General features: G+C 35.7%; 1 long non-coding RNA gene across 1 annotated transcript; it reads left to right on the top strand.

Moving 5' to 3' along the window:
* Positions 1-2,223: 2,223 nt before the first annotated feature.
* LOC128211852 (uncharacterized) lies at positions 2,224-3,990 on the top strand. Its single transcript, XR_008257350.1, has 2 exons — positions 2,224-2,617; positions 2,825-3,990. It is a non-coding gene; the product is annotated as an uncharacterized LOC128211852 (long non-coding RNA).
* The last annotated feature ends 6,751 nt before the right edge of the window (positions 3,991-10,741 follow it).

Below are 10,741 nucleotides of genomic sequence, written 5' to 3'. Positions count from 1 at the left end.
TTGATGGAGGCTATTTACAAATGGCATAATACTTGAAATATCTAAACAATGTTATTTATATAAGAATTTCTTGACATAAATGCCTGCTTCATAAATTTACATAGGCTACTCAGTAAGCTTACGTTTTTGATAATATTAGTTCGATACACTAGTACAAACTTGGATTTCTAATATAAATGTAATATGATTTAATGAAAAATGTCCTGAGGTTGTTATATACATACTATGATAAAATTATATTCGTTTTTTTTAATCATTACAGTTACAAACAGTACAATAACGTTGAGCTCTTTCTATTCGGCCATATCGACTGGTTTCTATATGAAGTTTATGCGATGACAATCTTAGCTATAAGGCAAAGACATTCTTAATTTCTTTGGTAAAACATCTAGCTAGATAAAGTTCAATTTCAAATTGTTCCTTAATGAGTTTATATGTGCATATGGTATCACAATTGATTATCCCTTCATACCATGATTGCTTGGAACCATCGAGCAATAAAACAAAGTATTTTATCACTGGTAAATATGTTTCGGTCACTTTCCGGTGACACGGTGCCAGCAGCGTGACCTGGGTAATAGCACCGCGGTGATATGGTACAGCGGTGCTAACTTCACGAACAGAAGATAGTTACTCCATTTTAATTTTATTGTCTTAAAATGATTTTTCAAAATTGAGCATCTCGAAACCACCTTAAAATTTGTTTCCAATAATCGTTGTGCGTTTAATTTTATTTCTTTTACAACTCCAAGGAAAACTAAAAACTCATGGAATGAATCTGGCGTTAAAATGTTTCCCGATTTTGTAACCGTTATCTTGCGAACAGTTAAGTATTCTTAAAATATAATTATTAATCAACTGTTTACATTTCTCTTGTTTTTCATTCCGCTTAAATCCATACAATTATCTTTATCATTTCTAAAATATACACCAAGTGTTTAAGTTGTTTGAGGTAAACTTAATATAATGCACACTGTTGATACCATTGCTTTTGCATTTGCCAAACCAGAGACCCTGTGATTTTGCCTTATTTGATTTCTACTAGTGTCCCCTTATTCGTATTCTCGGGTCAGCTCGAACCTAAAAGTCCGTTAACAGCAGCAACTTATGTTCCTGCTCTATTTTCGGCTACTCAGGAAAAAAAGCTCCTTCTATTTTAGATAGCTCATATTCTAGGCCTCGTGGCATAATTCAACCCTTTAATTTTCGTTATGGTCCTCTTAGTCGGAGTTTCGGGTCAGCTTAGTCCAAAAGTATTTTACAGCAACAAATTCATATTTTAGAGCTCTATTTTCGGCTACTCAGGACGAAAGCTCCAGCGATCTAAATAGCTCACATTGTAGGCTGGTGTATAAGTTCAACCCTATTCCTTTCGTTATGGTCCCCTTAGTCGAATTCTATTGGTCAGCTTGGCCCAAAAGTGCCTTTAAAGCAACTATTTTGAGTCGATTTTACCAACACCTTTTTGTACTTCATTACCTATATACTTAAATATTATACGAGGGTACAATACATATACAGTATTGTGCTACTATTTGATTGAGAATAATTATAGCAGGAAGCAGCAAGCACTGCAGCATAGCAGCTTACTGGTTTTGCGGCTGTTGGTGCTAGCAGCTCGCTTCTTTGCTGCTGTGCTACTAACTTCACGCACATAAAAAAATGTTAACCATGGCCGGAAAATATATTACTGAACTTTTTATAGTGAGTTTACTGAAAGGACCACATCGTGAGTTGAATTAATAGTTCCAGTTTACTATTACTAAAATTTCAAAATTTATCTTAGGTCAGTCGCAATGAAACTGACTATTGCAATCGTAACAACTCGGCCATCTCCGGCAAGCTTCGAGATAGACTTCGTCAATAGATAGCTTCGTCAACAATCGTAACAACTCGGCCATCTCCGGCAAGCTTCGAGATAGACTTCGTCAATAGATAGCCGTTCGTCAATTCCAGGTGGATACTGGCCGAGGTGTTCCGATTGTGACTATTGCAGTCACTTTTAACTCATGTCACTTTCGGCACGTTCAGTCGTGAGGGGTCATGCGGGGTCAAGGCATACCGCAGCCTATGGGCGCGGGCAACCTTCATAAATATCATACAATCCTATTTAACTACAAACCATTGTGTCTCATGTATGTACACGTCGTATAATTATTTTATATTGTGCATGCTCACATGATCCCACCATTAAATTGTACAGGCCCAACATCAGATGATTAAAGCATGTTTAACAGTTAGCACGCGTTATGGTAAACTCTCCGACGCTAGTGGATTTTACATATCAGACCCACCAATGGAACAAAAATAGAAATATAAGTGTTGATTGTTCGACATGCAGAGATGTTTTGACATGATTCATTCCACTTCAGTTGATGTGGTTTTAACTGCTCTCATTTTCTTTATCAACAGTATGTTTATTCATATTTCGAAACTTATCTAAGTGTTTACGTTAAGAAGTTTGCAGCGTGCGTATTAATTGCGAAATGTCTGTATCGCATCTCTCTATATATATGAGGTGATCTATCTGTGACCGTATTAAAGAAACAAGGATTGCGAATCAGTGATATCAACCTTTACAGGCGATTTCACGTATTACCACTTGTTTAAAATTTTAGTGAGTAAATGAAATTAGGTTTAATCCTCATAGCTTTTCGTTATGATTAAAAAGTTCGTACCGTCTGTTATAGTTTTTTTGCTGTTTCATTGCTTATAAAATTATTGCGCGTGATCGTTCGATTTGTGTAATTAAAGCTGTTACTTTTACTTTATACCTAACACTTTCAACGTTTTGTTCAAAATGAATATTATTCTTTCTTTACAGTTATCCAATCAAGTCATGTACGTAAACACCGTTTTGATAACCACGGCAGTCTTGTTTGTGTGCGCATGCGCTGTTCCAATGACATCATCGACAACAACAACGACAACAACAGCACCCTCGCCGACACCAGTGGTTTCATCATCTGCACCCGAATCAGAACAATCATCCCAGCCAAGTATACGAGACGCTGCTGTTTTCCTGTGTGCAGACCTCGTTTATCAGAGTGAGCTATTAGCAATATTCCCCCCTGCGGATAGTTCGGTACACAACATAATAAATGAAACTAGAGCGAAAGAATACCATGACAGAAGTATGGACTTGTTCTGTGAAAATGACACATTTATCGCCTATACGCTGTGCGTCAACATTCTATCAATATTCAGAAATAAAGCTATTGACAGACAAATTGGTGAATACATAGATATGAGCAAATTTGGATCAGCAATGAAGACTTACTGTATTAACAAGGAACTCGTCAAACAAAATTACGGGTGTGTTCTTGATGTAGTGCGGAGTAGATCAGCTCCCTGTCAGTTGGGGGGAATGTATGGACTGATGCAGGGTGTTGGGATGGGTTTGAGGCTTGGACTCAGCAAGGAAGTATATTGTCCGATCCGTTCTGCTGCTATATCTTGTAGAAGTGCGCAGTTTGCAAGGTGTAATGGCGATCTTGCCAGGGAAATGGAGTCCGTCTATAATGACCTTTCAGCCAAACGTTGTATGTGAGCTCAAAATTGTTATTGAATTCTGTGATGTTTTAATGTGTTTCGTTTTCTTGAAATAAAAGACCACCAATGCATGTAAATTTAACTAACGAGATAATAAGACAGCGAAATGAGGACGATGCTGTTTTATTTTATCAATTTAAACACTCATTATTTTTCAAGGTGCAATCATGGTTTGGTTTAAAATATATCATATACATATATAAACAATATAGCATCAATTAAATGCAAAATGTAAACAATATTACATTCTTATAATTAATCAAATAAATTAGGATCAATGCATTACGAAACTAGGGTACAAAATTGAAAATTATCCAGAATGGTTTATTTGAGTAATCTGTTCATCTTCGAATATTAAACAGTATTATCATTACATGTTGCGTATATATAGATGTATTGCTGTTTTGTTTGCAAAAAATAAAAAGTTCTACAATTTGACGATCCCTTCATGTGTTTCTTTTATAATTATATCAAAAGACATATCAATTTGATAACATACTTGTGTAAAAGCGTTTTGTGTAGTCTGGTGTCACGCATTTAAGCACTCTTAAATATTAGTCTGACTTGGATTGAAAACAAAATGAACAACAAAATACCTTTGACTGTTTATGATAGAAACGTTCCTTTGAGGAGTCAACATCTACTGCTTTGGTTTGATGTATTCCTTTGAATGTGCATCACATTTAATACGGTATCCGGCTGGACGTTGGGAACTTGAAAGTGCATCACCTGACGGTGTACCTCTGGTCGTTAAACACATGTAAGGTGCATCACCTGTACGTACGGTGTATCTCTGGTCGTTAAACACATGAAAGGTGCATCACCTGTACGTACGGTGTATCTCTGGTCGTTAAACACATGTAAGGTGCATCACCTGTACGTACGGTGTACCTCTGTTCGTTAAACATGAAAGGTGCATCACCTGTACGTACGGTGTACCTCTGGTATTTAAACACATGAAAAGTGCATCACCTGTACGTACGGTGCACCTCTGTTCGTTAAACACATGAAAGGTGCATCACATGTTCGTACGGTGTACCTCTGTCGTTAAACACATGTAAGGTGCATCACCTGTAAGTTCGGTGTAACTTTGGGCGTTGAACACTTAGAAGGTGCATCACATGTTCGTGCGTTGTACCTCTGGTCGTTGGGAACATGGATAGTGTATCACCTGTACGTGCGTTGTATATTTCGTCGTTGGGTACGTGGAATGTGCATCACATGTAAGTACGGTGTTTATTTGGTCGTAAAGCACTAAGAAGGTGCATCACATATACGTGTGGTTTACCTCTGGTCATTCGGGACTTGGAGAATGCATCACATGTACGTGCGGTGTACATCTGGTCGTTCGGGACTTGAAGAGTGCATCACATGTACCGGCGGTTTACCTCTGGTCGTTCGGGACTTGGAGAGTGCATCACACGTGCGATGTACATCTGGTCTTTGAAAAGGTGGAAGGTGTATCATATGTACGTACGGTATACTTCTGGTCTTTGGGAACTTCGAATGTGTATCAAAGGTACGTACGGTGTGCATCCGATCGTTATAACACGGTAGGTGCATCACCTGTAAGTACGGTGTACTTCTGGTCGTTGCGAATTTCGGTAAAGAAAAAGTTCACTTAAGTAATGGTTTACTTATGTAATTGTTCACTTGGATAATGGTTCACTTAGGTAATGGTTCACTTGGGTAATGGTGCACTTGGGTAATGGTACTTGGGTAATGGTTCATTTGGGTAATGGTACACTTGGGTAATGGTTCACATGGGTAATTGTTCACTTGGGTAATGGTTCACTTAGGTTATGGTACTTGGGTAATGGTTCACTTGGGTAATGGTTCACTTGGGTAATGGTTCAGTTGGGTAATGGTTCACTTGGGTAATGGTGGTAATGGTTCACTTGGGTAATGGTTCATATGGGTAATTGTTCACTTGGGTAATGGTTCACTTAGGTTATGGTACTTGGGTAGTGGTTCTTAGGTAATGGTTCACTTGGATAATTGTGCATTTGGGTTATTGTTCACTTGTGTAATGGTTCACTTGGGTAATGGTTCACTTGGATAATGGTCATTGGGTAATGGTACTTGGGTAATGGTTCACTTGGGTAATGGTTCACTTGGGTATGGGTAGTGGTTCACTTGGGTAATGGTTGACTTGGGTAATGATTCACTTGGGTAATGGTTCACATAGGTAATTGTTTACTTGGGTAATGGTGCACTTTGGTAATGGTGCACTTGCGTAATGATTTTCTTGGTTTATGGTTGACTTGGGTAATGGTTCACTTGGGTAATGCTTCACTTGGTCCCTGAACCTTTGTGACCTAACCATAACCGTGAAAAAATGGCGACAGGCATGTTTGTGATTTAAGCCAGGCTGATAACAGTTATCTACTCCGTTGTTATATTCCATATTCCAACTACATTTAAGTGGCCTTTAATATTTTGTTTTCGAGTGCAAGTAAATGGAATTGTTTACGATGTGTTTTTAATCTGCTGGAGATGGAAACATTTCACTTGAACGACGCTTAAAAGATTTAAAAGCTGATGAGTCAGCAAGTGAACGAGTCAACAAGTGAACTTTCATATCGCTAAAGGGTGAACATGTCCAAGAATTGTTTACAAAAGTTGATATTTTAATCAAACATGTAAGTTTATACCTGTATCAGTCCTGTATAAATATTGCATATGGATTTATAATAAATTTACTTAACTTTTCATTGATTATATTTACTCGATTTAATTGTCAGCCATTATTTGGAAAATAATCATACCTTTAAAAAGCTTAACCGCTATTCTAGTGCCGTTTACATGTGCATTCTTCATGTTCATGGGGTATAATGATTAGAGCAGTGTACACGGTACATGTTAGGGTATAATTACTTGTAAATATTAATATCATAAATTTTCTTCGTTATACCCATATCGGATAGTACATCATATATTGGTCAGAAAATAAAAAAAATCGAGAGCTTTATTTCCTTACATTTAACACATGTGCATATTTTAGCAAATTACCTCATTTTGACCCTAACTCTCATGTGCATCCCATTTGTGACGAGCGTTTACACACAATTAAACTTATACTGGTGAAGGATTACGATTCTTCACAACCAGATCAAACACGAAATCCGACATGACATTTCATAATTCGAAGAAACTCTAGACATTCGACACATCAGCGCTACACGTGATGTATTTGCTTTCATACCTACTTCGTATATGTCTAGTAATATCCATACCTTACAAAATTATAGATTTCACTATCAACACTATTCCTTAATGAAATATCGAGATGTTTAAATTTTGTCATAGACTGAGCAAATTATATGTCTCGTCCTGACCATCTGTTTTTGCATCTGAAAGAGGTGTGCCGAGGCCGGTGTAATAGCCCCTAGGAGTCGTCCTGGGCGCTGTAAGTGGTTGAGCCATACGGTTTATGCTTATATTATTAAAACAAGTTTATACTGTAGTCCACTGACTTGGCAAACCCATTAGAAAACAGCGACTAATTTTATACATCCTCTACATCTATCTTTTCTGTAACATAAATATCTCTGACTTAGTCAGCCCATACAGAATAAGGAGAATATCATTCATGAAATAAAAATAACTCATACCTTCGAGACCTTCACAAAATTATAAATTGTAAGGTTGTAATGAACAAATGTTTGTGTAATGGCCAGAAAACTAAAGGGACTAAATTTTGAGTTAATAGCTACAGTAGGACTTTAACAAAAATTTCAAAATTTATTTTATAGCATTCTCAATCTGACTTGGATTGCCGTCATTTATAGCTCCTGTCCTTATTGGAAAAAATCGCACTTAAAACTCCGTCTTCAGATGTCACGCAAGGTTGTCCGCATGAATCGGACGACATTTCGTGACCTTTCTAGACCGAGTTTCGCAACAAAGACATGGGCCATGCATATATAATACACGAATTAAATGTAAATAAAGGATTGACATTTTTCGTGTGTGCATGCAACTACAACTTAGGAACGCCCGGACGCGATTTTTCAAATTTTCAAAGATGCGCTAGCGCGCTTCACGGATTCGAAATATTCGACCGAGCGTTCATATCGCAAATAAGAAGCAATACTTAATTAAATACACTTTATGTCGCGAAGGGACACGCGGGGTTAAGCCTTCATTCAGCCAGCTCATTGTAGCGGGCAAACCTTATTAACCTCTTAACAAACGAACTCGGCTGATGACAATTGAACATAGACATATGACAGTTCTAGAAGAAACAGAACATGATTAAAACAACGTACGATATAATACTCTTCGCTGCCAATATAAAACATAGGTGAAACAAGGTGGCCACTAACAGGCTTTCATAACTGCTTTATATGAAACAAGCGCTCCAGGATTGGACAATTGTACATGAATGGAAAACTTTAAATTAAGGCCCTTTCCCAACCCTTTTTTCTTTGTTCTGTTTTCTGTGCCGAACAATTTTGATATACATTAAGGGAAAGTACATCAGTTGGAACAAATTTGAAATAAATTTAAGGAAAGTAAAACATGTTCAAACATATGTGCATTCATGACAGGTACAAATGTTAGAAGAAATGATATAGTACGTAATTATTTTAACATCAAAATAACAGGCCTCAAATTCTGGAAATGTTTTACAAGCAGTATTATTTCATTGACAAGATGTATCTTGTAATACTACAAACCTTTGTGTCGCATGTACGAGTATATGCATATCTCATTGTCTTTTATTTTAGCAAATAACATGTTGTCAAGACTTAGTGCCAAAACCTGCAACGATATTCTTAATTATAGGATGTATTATTTGTGTAAGTAATGTTGTTGTTTTGTTGTTGTTGTTTTTTTAACTTAAATTATTGTGTTATTTTACGTTAAGCTAGAAATGAGTGCTAGTTCATCTACGGTCTGACCGGGGTGATATTCGATTTTTTACACCCATTTCATAAGTATGCACGCTTGTGCGCGTTCATGTTTTCAGTATTTTATTTTGTTTGATTTAACTCAGTTTTAAAACAAGATTAGCATTGGTTTCTAGTTTCTTACTTTTGTATATATCGATTTTTGATGTTATATAAGTAATGTATAGTTTGGGTTTGTTCCCACTTTGCCAACCGTTAATGCCTCCAATTAAAGTAACTACCAATTTTGTCCTCGCACCTCCAACTTACCTGTATTTTCACCATTAGACTGGCACCCAAATTTATTTGTAGTTGAAATTAACTTCTAATCCTTCCTTATCAGATGTAAAATGTTATTGTATTAAAATTTAAATGTCAGTTTCAACAAAAAACAATGTTGATTTTGACTTGTTCATTGTAACAGTAGTAGCATACAATAAACCAAATGATCTTTATCATTAATCAATCTAAAATAATCAACAACTTTAATTAATAAGCTTGTACAATTATCCACTTTAAACTTGGAATGTTTATAATAAACAATTACCATTCCATAGCATTGTTTTTAGTTATGCTAATTAACAAAAAAAACATGCAAACAACACTAATCATCCCTATTTAATTGATAAATGCATTCCTGATAATGTACACATGAAAACTAAGACAAACAGCTTACTAGCTGTAAGTCATTGTTTAACAGCACAAGTGCTAAGGTTCAAGGAGCAGTGGGTAGAAGGAGACCAGCCAGCCTGGAACCACTTCAACAACAGAACAGAAACAGAACAGAATTTTATTACACGTAAACTATACAATTTTTTGTGTTTCATAAACATATTCAATAAATTACAATTATACAATGTAGTGTGAAATATTAAATCAATATTATAATTAATCTATTTCTAAGGATGAACTGGAATAGAAAACACGAATCAATCAAACTATAATATACATTGTAATACAATACAATTACCAATAGTTTGCTTTTTATATACTAGTATATGTTGGAACAAATGCTATCAATTGATCAATTTCTAACAATAAAACAAATTCACATAGTATATATCAACATAAATAATAACAACGAAGGCCCTAGTACGACAAACCATGTGGAGGGTTGGCACCACAAAATTAACAATCAACTAAAACACTGTCATCCCAACATCTACATCCTCCTAGACATCACCAAGAAGGAACAGGCAGCAAATGAGGCCAAAATATGTCAGCATGCTAACGGTGGTAAACATCGCCCACGAAAGCGAGTATACTGCCAACTTGAAGAAAGGCTCGTCCGCCTTAAGGACCAACTGAGTATGGGTGAAATGGACACTATGTCCTATGTTGATGCTGTCTAAGTTAAATTACATTGAATGTGCTTTATGTATAAAACTGTATAACTATTAGTAATAATACCTTGGACAATATGTTCCTTACTGACATGTACATATGAATATAGTGTTGTTTTATTATGTTGTGATGTTTTTCAGAATGTTTAAAATAGAATAAAAAATCAAATGTTTAATGAATAAAATATTCAATATGTGCTATGTGCTTATATATTGATACCAATAAAATAATATGCTAATGTAAATTGTCCATTGTATCGAGTATTGTTTATTTAAAAATAAAGAATGGACACTCATTGTGACATTGTGATTTAAACTCATTTATTATGCATTCTGATACTGTATATGGTAGCAAAATGCTATTACGGCTAAACTGTTTTTAAAAAAAATAAATAAAAAATGGGGCCAGTCTAGCATTTTCACCAATTATCACTTATCAACTCTATTGTTACCACAAACAATACATCACCCAACCCCACCTACAATTTCTGTAGGAAAAATTATCGATTGGCAAAGTGGGAACACACCAATTGCTCGACATATCAAGTGCACACGTTTTAACATGATTCATACCAATTAAGTCATTGCAGTTTAAGCGGCATCTCATTTTGTTAACCAACAACATGTTTGTACGAATTTCGAAACTTATTCAAGTGTTGCTACAATTAATTCTGCGAAAATCCAGAGGGGAAATAACATTTAGGAGTGTGTAGCATACTAATTGCGAAATGTCTTTTATACATTTAGAATAATTTGAATAATTAATTAATTATTTATAAGTCTTTGCTTTCTTCTCCGAGTTTTATAGCATGGTAAATGGTAATTTTTCATACTTACTGGACTGGTAAGCGGTTTTATACTAAATTCTAAGAAAAGTCCATGTTTTAACCATTAATATCCAAAATGCTATAAGTAACAATCTTGGAATGCTTTTACCATAAACACGTTTCT

This window comes from Mya arenaria, chromosome 12, assembly GCF_026914265.1.
Source record: "Mya arenaria isolate MELC-2E11 chromosome 12, ASM2691426v1".
In the NCBI taxonomy this organism is placed as follows: domain Eukaryota; kingdom Metazoa; phylum Mollusca; class Bivalvia; order Myida; family Myidae; genus Mya; species Mya arenaria.
This window is presented reverse-complemented; position numbering and strand designations above follow the sequence as displayed.